The 11972-nt window shown below is 46.8% G+C and overlaps 1 protein-coding gene across 1 annotated transcript in view; it reads left to right on the top strand.

Annotated features, from left to right (window-relative positions):
* The first annotated feature begins 1340 nt into the window (after positions 1 to 1340).
* The window catches only part of MAML2 (mastermind like transcriptional coactivator 2), a 235671-nt gene continuing 225039 nt past the window's right edge, over positions 1341 to 11972 (top strand). The window contains exon 1 of the mRNA XM_040340181.1: positions 1341 to 1548. The gene's annotated coding sequence lies outside the window, so the exon portion shown is untranslated. The remainder of the gene's footprint in view (positions 1549 to 11972) is intronic.

Here is an 11972-nt window from a genome sequence, read left to right as displayed (position 1 = left end):
GATGCATTGTAAAGGAATGCGCCGGCCGCTCGTACGTTCGTGGATTGTCGGAAATAGCTAATTTGCATACCCGACGCGGAAAACGACGTGAACGCCACCCAGCGGACGCCGAAGTATTGCATCTTAGATCCGAAGGCGTACGAAGACGTACACCTGTCGGATCTAACCCAGAAGCCGTCGTATCTTGTTTTGAGGATTCAAAACAACGATACGACGCGGGAAATTTGAAAGTACGCCGGCTTATCTATACGCCGGCGTACTCGCTCTGTGGATCTGGCCCGGTGTGTCCATTTTAGCTCCTCTTCCTTCTGGGGCTGTAGACTCCAGCTATGTGATTGGCCGGAGCAGCGTGACGTCATTCCTGCGCATGCGCACGGGAGCCGTCGGTAATGGTGCACGCTAGGAAAGAAAAGGCACGGAGGTCCTACAAGTGAAATGTCTCCTAAACGGCGCACGTTTAGGAGATATGTCCACTACCTATAGGTAAGCCTTATTCTAGGCTTTCCTATAGGTAAAAGTCAGCAGGGGGGGGGTGTACAACCCCTTTAATTTGCAGGGATTTCCTCTCACTTCCTGTTTGGGCTATGGGACAGGAAGTGAAGGTAAATCTCCCCAATGGGACACATATGGCAGAAAAAAAGAAGACCGACAGGGGTTATTATTTTATTAAAAAAAAAAGTTTTGCCTGTAGTTATACCTTTATTAAACGTTAAAGCGGGGGTTCACCCTAAAAAAAAAAAAATTTTTTACGTCTACCATGCCATCCAGCATACTAGCGTCAGCTACAGTATGCCTTTATTTTTTAGCTGTACTCACAGTTTAATCAGTTAGTTAAGTTTTAGACTCCCCGCGGGGAGTAGGCATTCCTATGAAGAGGGGAACATGATTGACGGCCGGCTATGGCGGGTCACGCATCCCGAAAATAGCCGAAATAGGACTTGGCTCTTCACGGCGCCTGCGCAGTCAGCTCCTAGTCTGTGCGCAAGCGCCATGAAGAGCCGAGTCCTACTCCGGCTATTTTCAGGAAGCGTGATGCGCCATAGCCGGCCGTCAATCATGTTCCCCTCTTCATAGGAACGCCTACTCCCCGCGGGGAGTCTGAAACGAAACCAATGGATTAAACTGTAAGTACAGCCCAAAAAATAAAAATAAAGGCATACTGTAGCTGACGCTAGTATGCTGGATGGCATGGTAGAAAGTTGTATTATAGGGTGAACCTCCGCTTTAACTTGACCAAATATGCTGCATTCTCACTATTGGCCATCAGAGGGCGCCTCTGCACCTCAATGAGCGTTTCTCAGCCCTGTTTTGCTGTGAGCTGCACTTCCCGGATTGTAGCAGTAGGGGGAGTAGGAGTGCTCCTCCGGCGCTCCCCAGCCTACACAATGAGGGTCTGTGCAGTGTCCGCGGGTCGGGCTGATCCGGGGCTCGGCGGTGTCTGCAGGCTGGAGGGAGGAAAGTTCTATCCGCAGCCCGATGTGTGAGAGCGCCGGAGATCGGGAGGGAGCTACACACCGCTCTCCTAGGAGCTCCGATCGCTGCCACTAGGTAGGTGACACCCCATATCCGACCTACATATCCGTACATCGTTACTTCTGCAGGGGGCTGGGGGACTACAAGTCCCAGCATAGAGGACTACAACTCCCAGCATAGAGGAGGGGGAACTACAACTCTCAGCATAGAGGAGGGGGACTACAAGTCCCAGCATAGAGGAGGGGGACTACAAGTCCCAGTATGGAGGCGAGGGGGACTACAAGTCCCAGGATAGAGGAGGGAACTACAAGTCCCAACATGGAGGAGAGGGGGACTACAAGTCCCAGGATGGAGGAGGGAACTACAAGTCCCAACATGGAGGAGAGGGGGACTACAAGTCCCAGGATAGAGGAGGGAACTACAAGTCCCAACATGGAGGAGAGGGGGACTACAAGTCCCAACATGGAGGAGGGGCACAGGTGACTGCCATCATGGTGTAATGACAACTTCTACGTATGGAATAGGGAGAGAGTTTTGGGGGGTCCCTCATTGGTGGACGCGCTCCCTTGGAACGCACAGCGACCGCTCATGACCGTCGTACATTCTTCTATTTCTATTCCCAATCGATCCGACACACACGGGGAAGTGGGATCCTTTTTTCTTTATCTCAACTTATTCTAATTTTGTGTGACTGCAGTGGTGGGCCATTGGAGTCCGTGGTAAACACTGCGCATGCGTTTTTGATGCAGAATAAAGCTCAGTTCATACCGGTGCGATGCGGGGACCCTGCGATTCCAGTGCGGCAGTGGCGTCACTAGGGTTGGTGTCACCCGGTGCGGTAAAACATGGTGTCACCCCCCCCCCCCTCTGTCTAGGCTGCCCAGCACCAGCAGGCAGCGCACGGGCACGGGGCGCACCCCAAACCAGCCCCTGTAAATGATAGTATAGGGCAGTATAGTGGCAGGTTAGGGTAGTATAGTGGCAGGTTGGTGTAGTGGGGTGGTATAGGACAGGTTAAGGTGGTATAGGGCATGTTGGGGTGATATAGGGTAGTTTGGGGTGGTATAGGGCAAGTTAGGGTTGCATAGGGCAGGTTGGGGTGGTATAGGGAAGTTAGGGTGGTACAGGGCAGGTTGGGGTGGTATAGTGCAAGTTGGGGTGGCATAGGGCAAGTTGGGATGGCATGGGAAAGGTTGGGGTGGTACAGGGCAAGTTAGGGTGGCATTGGGCAGGTTGGGGTGGTATAGGGCAAGTTATGGTGGCATAGGGCAGATTGGGGTGGTACAGGGCAAGTTAGGGTGGCACAGGGCAAGTTGGGGTGGTACAGGGCAGGCTGGGGTGGTACAGGGCAGACTGTGGTGGCACAGGGCAGGCTGGGATGGTACAGGGCTGTTTGGGGGGGTACAGGGCAGGCTGCGTGATACAGGGCAGCCTGGGGTGGTACAGGGCAGGCTGGGGTGGCACAGAGCAGGCTGGGGTGGTACAGGGCAGGCTGGGGTGGCACAGAGCAGGCTGGGGTGGTACAGGGCAGGCTGTGATTGCACAGGGCAGGCTGGGCATGTCAGCTAAAAAAAAAAAAAAAACACGGGATGGTGTCACCCCTCTAGCGGGTGTCACTCGGTGCGGACCGCACCCCCCTAGCAATGCCTCTGCAGTGCGGGTTCCCACATCGCTCCCGAATCGCAGGCCGTTCACACGGCCCTCTGCGAACCGCTGCAGGGTGTCAATACAAAGTCAATGACACCCCCAGATCGATTCGCAGATCGCAGTGTGAACTGTAAATTTTTACAGGAATCGCATCGCATGGGTGTGAACGCCCAATTCCAGTGCGGACAAAAAAAATGGGGGGGGTCCTGTACGAGTTTGGTGCGAATGCGATGCGAATTCAGCCATACAGTTTGTATAGCTGAGTTTGCGTCGCACAGACATCGCATGTTATCTGCACAGCAGTGTGCTGCGAATCACATGCAACGTCTGGCATGGCACCAGTGTGAACCCGGCCTAAAAACGCACTGGACTGCATCTGGTAAACCCTTAGGGACATTTCACACCAGAATGCAGTGCGGGAATCGCACACGGAATGAGGGTTTCCCGCACTGCGTTCCCAGTGTTAACTGTTCCTAAGGGCTGAATGACACCAGATGCAGTCCAGTACAGCGCACTGCGCTTGCGATCTGCAGCGGCTGCAAGTGCAATGCTAAGGCCCCCCCCCAAATGCAGGTGTTTGCCTGCGCCGAATCGCATGGTACAGAAATACCGCGCAATCCGGTTGCTCTGCGTTTTCTTAAGTAGTACATGCATTTGGTGCGGTCCGACATTATTTCAGCCCATTGGGGGGGGTAATGGGACTGCACCGCCGGGTGGCATGTAAATCGCATGTGAACGTGCTGTTCCTGTGCGAATCACGGCGTGTGCCGGCCCTTAGGGGAGTACAAAAATAAAATTGCGCAGCAGCCCGGAAGAAGACAAAGCGCAAAAAATAAATTAAAAATACCGTGAAGAACTTGCTGCTCCATCTGCAACATAAGGCTGCATTCACACCTGAGCGTTTTGTCGCCTGAAGCACGACGCTCAAAAACGCTAGAGGGGAAAAAATACATATCTCCACGCCAATACGCCGAACGCCTGAAGCTGAAACAAGTTCCGGACCCTTTTTTGTCGTGCGAATCGGGCGGTTTGGGCGTTTTTGAGCGTTTCTATTTCCCATAGAAAGTAATGGAAACGCTCGATTCAAGCGACTAGCGCGACAACGAGCGTTTGCTACGGGCGCTTTAATCAATAGAACTTTTCACCCAGGCAGAAGATAAAAAAAAATCTACCAACATAGCAACAAGTGATGAAAAGATGATCATTTTTCCTATTGGCTAAAATAAAAAACGTCGAAGTACAAAATCGCCGGACGACGCTGTATGCAAACGCGCAAATAAGCATGAATACGCGCGACAAAACGCCGGAAAAAACGACCGAACTACAAACGCTCAGGTGTGAACCCAAAAGATCAATAACACTAATGACGAAATATGGCAAAAGAGCATGATCAGTAATCAATCTACTTCACCTCCGTTACTTTCACTGATAATTGCGCAGTCGTGTGACGCTGTACCCAATTAAAATGTATATATCTTTTTGGCCACAAATAGAGCTTTCTTTTGGTGGTATTTGATCACCTCTACGTTTTTTTTATATTTTTTACACTATAAAAAAAAAAGCTGACAATTTAAAAAAAAAAACATTCTTTTTTACTTTCTGCTATAAAACACATCCAAGTAGTCTTTTTTTAAAAAATCAAATTTTTTCATCAGTTTAGGCCAATATGTATTTTGTTACATGTTTTTGGTTAAAAAAAAAAAAAAATCCCAATAAACATATATTGATTAGTTTGCGCAAAAGTTATAGCGTCTACATACTATGGGATATATACTGGAATATTTTTTTTATACTAGTAATGGCGGCGATCAGTGACTTGTAGCGGGACTGCGATATTGGAGCGTACAATCTGACACTTTGTGGGAACCAGTGAAACTAATATAGTGATCAGTGCTAAAAAAAAATGCACTGTCACTGTACTAATGACACTGGCAGGGAAGGGGTTAACATCAGGGGTGATAAAAGGGTTAAATATGTGCCTAGCCAGTGTTCCCCGCTGACAGGACGGAGCGCTGCATTGTTTACATAGACAAAGCTCTTGTGTTGTGTGTGCTGATCGGTGGGTGCCGGCAGACATCCATTGGCTGGCACCCGCTGATAGGCTTGTGCTGTGTCTAATCACAGCACAGCCGGCACGTGCGCGCCCCCCCTCTTACCCGGAAGTGCCCCGGATCACGTGATCTGGCGCAGGCTCCTGCGTGAGGCGGTCGACAAGTGGTTAATTTTGAGAAATTGTATCTTGTACCTTTTGGGAGTACCACCCAGCATGTATACAAAACTCTCTGTGTTATTAAATCAAAAAAATATATATATATTTATATTTTTTTAAATCATTTTAATTCTACAAGATTTTAAATATTTCAAAAAGAAAGATGTAACTTTTAAATACAATAGTTCTTTTGTTTTTGTCTGGTTGCCGTCAAACAAAAACGCTCTGAGACACTCGGAAACACTCCGTTCCCGAGTGTAACTTCTAGAGATGTAACTTTTAGATACAATTCTTCTTTTGTTTTTGTTTGGCTGCCATCAGCTCAGAGACACTCGGAAACTCTCCGAGTGTTTCCAAGTATCTCTGGTGCCCCCGCCCCTCTGGCCACATGCGGTACTGCATAGACAAGCAGTGGCTGTGGAACGGATTATCTGAGTTCTCATTATTTCCTATAGGGAAACTCGCCTTGATATACAAGTGCTTTGGATTACAAGCATTGTTCTGGAACACATTATGCTCATAATCCAAGGTATTACTGTACTTTGTTGAAGCTCTTTTGGCACCAATTACAGCCTCAAGTCTTTTTGAGTATGATGGTACAAGCGTGACACACCTATTTTTGGGCAGTTTCCCCCATTCTTCTTTGCAGGAACTCTCCAGCTCCATCAGGTGGGTGCACAGCCATTTTCAGATCTCTCCAGAGATGTTCAATCGGTTCCAAGTCTGGCCTCTGGCTGGACCACTCAAGAACATTCTCAGAGTTGTCCCATAGCCACTCCTTTGTTATCTTGGCTGTGTGATTAGGGTCGTTGTCCTGTTGGGAGATGAACCTTCCCCCAGTCTGAGGTCCAGAGCGCTCTGGAGCAGGTTTTCATCAAGGATGTCTCTGTACATTGCTACATTCATCTTTCCCTCGATCCTGACTAGTCTCAGTTTCTGCCGCTGAAAAACATCCCACAGCAAGATGCTGCCACCACCATGCTTCACAGTAGGGATGGTATTGGCTAGGTGATGAGCGATGCCTGGTTTCCTCCAGTCCTTGTACTTGTCATCCAGGCCACAAAGAGTTCAATCTTTGTTTCATCAGACTAGAGAATTTTGTTTCTCATGGTCTGAGAGTACTTCAGGCAGGGCTTGACAAATCTCAGGCGCCAGGTCGCCATGGCGACTAGAAATGGTGTCCTGGCGACTTGGCTTGGAAGGTGGGCACCTGGCGCCATCTGGTCGTGAGCCGTTGGTATTACAAGTTATTACCACCAGATGTGTGAGCTGGCACCATCTGGTGGTGGCCGTTGGTATTACAAGTTAAGCATTACAAGTTAAACAGCAATTCTAATGTCATTTTTCACTATTTTCACTGCCATCTTCTTCCCTCTAATTAGAACCCCCAAACATTATATATATTTTGTATCCTAACACCCTAGAGAATAAAATGGCGATCGTTGCAATACTTTCTGTCACGCCGTATTTGCGCAGCGGTCTTACAAGCACACTTTTTTGGAAAAAAATTACACTTTTTTTAATAAAAAAATAAGACAACAGTAAAGTTATCCCCATTTTTTTTTATATTATGAAAGATAATGTTACGCCGAGAAAATTCATACCCAACATGTCACGCTTCAAAATTGCGTCCGCTCGTGGAATGCCGACAAACTTTTACCCTTTAAAATCTTCATAGGCGATGTTTAAAAAAATCTACAGGTAGCATGTTTTGAGTTACAGAGGAGGTCTAGGGCTAGAATTATTGCTCTCGCTCTACCAATTGCGGCGATACCTCATATGTGTGGTTTAAACACCGTTTACATATCCGCATATGTAAACGGTGTTTAAACCACACATATGAGGTATCGCCGCGCTGCTCACGTATGTGTTCGCTTCTGCGCGCAAGCTCGTCGGGACGGGGTGCGTTTTCTGGCTCCTAACTTTTTTAGCTGGCTCCTAGATTCCAAGCAAATTTGTCAAACCCTGACTTCAGGTGCCTTTTGGCAAATTCTAGACAGGCTGTCATGTGCCTTTTACTGAGGAGTGGCTTCCGTCTGGCCACTCTACCATACAGGCCTGATTGGTGGAGTGCTGCGGAGATGGTAGTTCTTCTGGAAGGTTCTCCTCTCTCCACAGAGAAACGCTGGAGTTCCGCCAGAGTGACCATTGGGTTTTTGGTCACCTTCCTGACTAAGGTCTTTCTCCCCGATCGCTCAGTTTGGCCGGGTGACCTGCTCTAGGAAGTCCTGGTGGTTCCAGACTTCTATTTATGGATGATGGAGGCCACTGTGCTCATTGGAACCTTCAATGCTGCAGAAATGTTTCTGTACCCTTCCCCCCCAGATCTGTGCCTCCATACAATCCTGTCTCAGAGGTCTACAGACCATTCCTTGGGCTTCATGGCTTGGTTTGTGCTCTGACATGCACTGTTAACTGTGGGACCTTATATAGACAGATGTGTGCCTTTCCAAATCATGTCCAATCAACTGAATTTACCACAGATGGACTCCAATCAAGTTGTAGAAACATCTCAAGGATCTTTCACGTTGTCATTATGGGGTATTGTTTGTAGAATTTTGAGGAAAGTAATGAATTTTGGAATAAAGCCTCGTACACACGATTGGATTATCTGGCGGGAATTGTGTAATAAAAGGCTGTTGTCGGAAAATGCGACCGTTTGTACGCTCCTTCGGACAATTGTTGTCGGATTTTCCACGGATAAATGTGGATAGCTATGCTCTCAAATTGTCCGACAACAAATGTGTTCTGTCGGATTTTCCGATCGTGTGTACACAAGTCCTTTGGACAAAACTCCAAAGTACAAACACGCATGCTCAGAAGCAATGGCAACCGTAACACAACATTAGCAGAAGTTGCCCAAAGGGTGGCGCTAAAGAGCTGAAAAAACATGTAGTTTTATGTTTGACAAAAGTCCTACGCTTTCTCCTCAGAAAATCCGATTGTGTGTACAAGGTTTAAGGCTGTAACATAACAAAACGTGGAAAAAGTGAAGCTTTGTGAATACTTTCCGCATGCATTGTATATCTGCCTGGAAGTCACCTATTAAAGTTAGAAATGTTGTGGATGAGGGTTTGACCAATAGTCCCAACGTTCTACATTTCGCTCTTCTCCGCAATATTGGAGGTTGCTGTTTACACACGGAGGGCTTTTCTGGGGAACTGTCTGTTTGGATTTACAGATAAATATTTTCCTCAGCTTTCTATTGTCAGACTTCTGGCTCGGTTCGCACTGCTGCGCTGTGAATTTGTTTTGTTTTTTTGTCCTGTGTGAGGTGCGAATTTACCACGAATTTACAGTGATTTTACCGCGATTTTCAGGAGTTGGACATAGCTGCAATTGATGTTCTAGCCCAGGCGTCCTCAAACTATGGCCCTCCAGTTGTTCAGGAACTACAATTCCCATCATGCCTAGTCATGTCTGTGAATGTCAGAGTTTTGCAATGCCTCATGGGATGTGTAGTTCTGCAACAGCTGGATGGCCGTAGTTTGAAGATCCCTGTTCTATTATGGAATCATAATATATATATAAAAAAAAAAGTGTTAGGCCCAGGTTCACACTGGTTCAAAACGAATGTGATGCGTCAAATACATTCTAAATTTGCATGTCATCCATAAAGTCATTTAGCCAGATTCAGATACACTGGTTTAATTTTAAGGCGGCGTAGCGTATCGCATATACGCTACGCCGCCGTAAGTCAGAGAGGCAAGTGCTGTATTCACAAAGCACTTTCCTCCTAAGTTACGGCGGCGTAGCGTAAATGGGCCGGCCTAAGTGCACCTAATTTAAATGTGGAACCGGGGGGCGTGTTTTATTAAATAACTTGTGATTGACGTTTTTCACGAATGGCGCATGCGCCGTCCGTGGACATATCCCAGTGTGCATTGCTCCAAAGTACGCCGCAAGGACATATTGGTTTCGCCGTGAACGCAAATTACGTCCAGCCCCATTCACGGACGACTTACGCAAACGATGTAAAATTTTCAAATTTCGACGCGAGAACGACGGCCATACTTAACATTGGCTAGGCCAGCTATTTGTGCGACTAACTTTACGCCGGAAAAAGCCTTACGTAACCAACGACGTAAAAAAAATGCGGCGGTGCACGTACGTTTCTGAATCGGTGTATCTAGCTCATTTGCATATTCTACACCGAACTCAACGGAAGCGCCACCTAGCGGCCAGCGTAAATATGCACCCTAAGATACGACGGCGTAGGAGACTTACGCCGCTCGAATCTTAGCCTAATTTAAGCGTATCTGGTTTCCAGAATACGCTTAAATTTACGACGGCGTAGATTCAGAGTTACGACGGCGTATCTACTGATACGCCGGCGTAACTGTCTCTGAATCTAGCTAATTGTTTTTAAAGCGGGAGTTCACCCATTTATTAAATTTTTTTTTTTTTCTCCCCTTAGATTCCTGCTCGTTCGGTCTAGGGGAATCGGCTATTTGTATTAAAATATGAGCCGTACTTACCCGTTTTCGAGCTGCATCTTCTTCCGTCGCTTCCGGGTATGGGTCTTCGGGAGCGGGCGTTCCTTCTTGATTGACAGTCTTCCGAGAGGCTTCCGACGGTCGCATCCATCGCGTCACTTGTAGCCGAAAGAAGCCGAACGTCGGTGCGGCTCTATACTGCGCCTGCGCACCGACGTTCGGCTTCTTTCGGAAAATCGTGACGCGATGGATGCGACCGTCGGAAGCCTCTCGGAAGACTGTCAATCAAGAAGGAACGCCCATTCCCGCAGCCCATACCCGGAAGCGACGGAGAAGATGCATCTCGTAAACGGGTAAGTACGGATCATATTTTAAAATAAATAGCCGATTCCCCTAGAGAAAACGAGCATTCATCTAAGGGGAAAATGTGCCCTCTAAGGGTGAACCCCCGCTTTAATGACAGTCGTTCACATACATGCATTGCGATTCCTCTACGAATGCGATGCTATTAAAAAAATTAAAAAATGTAGTCTCCATAGACATCAATGTAAATCGTTCTGGCATTGATGGTTCACATATGTGTGAATTCCACCACACTATTCTCCACAAAAACCAGGAAGTACACAGGAAGTTAACACCTTTTTTTTACATTCTGATTCCATTGGCTAGAACATGAATCACAGCTATGTCCTGCTAACTCCTGAAATTTGCGGTAAAATCGTGGTAAATCGCACCTCACACAGGACAAAAAAAAACGGAACAAATTCACAGCGCAGCAGTGTGAACTGAGCCTTAACTTCCTGTGTACTTCCTGGTTTTTGTGGAGAGTAGTGTGGTGGCATTCGCATATATGTGAACCTTCAATGCAATTCCAGAACGATTTACATTGATGTCTAATGGAGACTAAATTTGTAACGCAACGCTGTAAACTCGCACAAGACCCTTTTTTTTATCGCATTCGTAGAGGAATCGCAACGCAATGACAATGACTTTATGGATGACATGCGAATTTAGAATGTTTTTTACGCATCACATTCGTTATGAACTCGCATCAGTGTGAACCGGGCCTCTCCCCAACCTCATATATGATGTTAGTAATCATCACGGAACCGTGGACCGAGCAGCATCTGTAGCTGGGAAGGCCGGTGGGTTTTCCCTGGATGGTGAAATGTATCGTGGAAAAACGCAAGAGACGTCATGAATGAATTTTCGGTAAACATTGCAGTAATGACTGCAGGAAAATAGAATTTCTTTTTAAAGAATGACCTTTTCTTTGTAATCTGTGCCATACATAATCTGTTATAACTAGCAAGTAAAAATCCAAATTTCCCTTCTCTATAAAATGGCAATTGACTACAGATGGAGGCCATGAAATCCTCACTCCCCAGCTTCTATAAATAGTTACCTTTCTATCACTGCGCCCTCCTTCACACTGAACACGGCTTTGAAATCGTTGCGATTTCATCTAAACTCAGTGCGACTTGAAAGACATCAGTGCGGGTTCATGCTCAGATGTCTATTGAAATCGTCCCCGAAGTCACCAAAAGTTGTGCAGGAGCTACTTTTGGAAATCGGTGCGGCGTTGCACCGATTGGGGCGCTCCTATTGCCGGTGTTCTGTCGAGAAGTGCCCCCTATTGAAAAATTCCCGGCCGGAACTGTGCATCCGCCGAACAAATAGACAACATTGTGCCACACGCTCCCGAAGCTCGTACAAGTCTGCAAGGGGCGGATTTGTTCATGATGGACGCGTGTGAGAGGTGGATGTCTATAATAAGGGGGTGTATATTTTAACCGCTTTAGCCCCGGACCATTATGCAGCTAAAGGACCTTGCCACTTTTTCCGATTTGGCACTGCGTTGTTTTAACTGACAATTGCGCGGTCGTGCGACGTGGCTCCCAAATAAAATTGACGTCCTTTTTTCCCCACAAATAGAGCTTTCTTTTGGTGGTGTTTGATCACCTCTGTGGGTTTTATTTTTTGCGCTATAAACAAAAATAGAGCAAAAATGTAAAAAAAATATATATTTATAATAAGTATCCTCCAAAAATATATAAAAAAAACATTATTTTTCCTCAGTTTAGGCCGATACATATTCTTATACATATTTTTGGAAAAAAAAAAAAAAAACGAAAAAAGTGTTTATTGATCGGTTTGCGCAAAAGTTATAGGGCTAGATTCACAGACAATTAGATGTGCGCAGCGTA

The sequence above is a fragment of the Rana temporaria genome, chromosome 2 (genome assembly GCF_905171775.1).
Source record: "Rana temporaria chromosome 2, aRanTem1.1, whole genome shotgun sequence".
NCBI classification, from domain to species: Eukaryota; Metazoa; Chordata; class Amphibia; order Anura; family Ranidae; genus Rana; species Rana temporaria.
The sequence above is the reverse complement of the archived record's forward strand: the minus strand, read 5'-3'. Positions and strand labels throughout refer to the sequence as shown.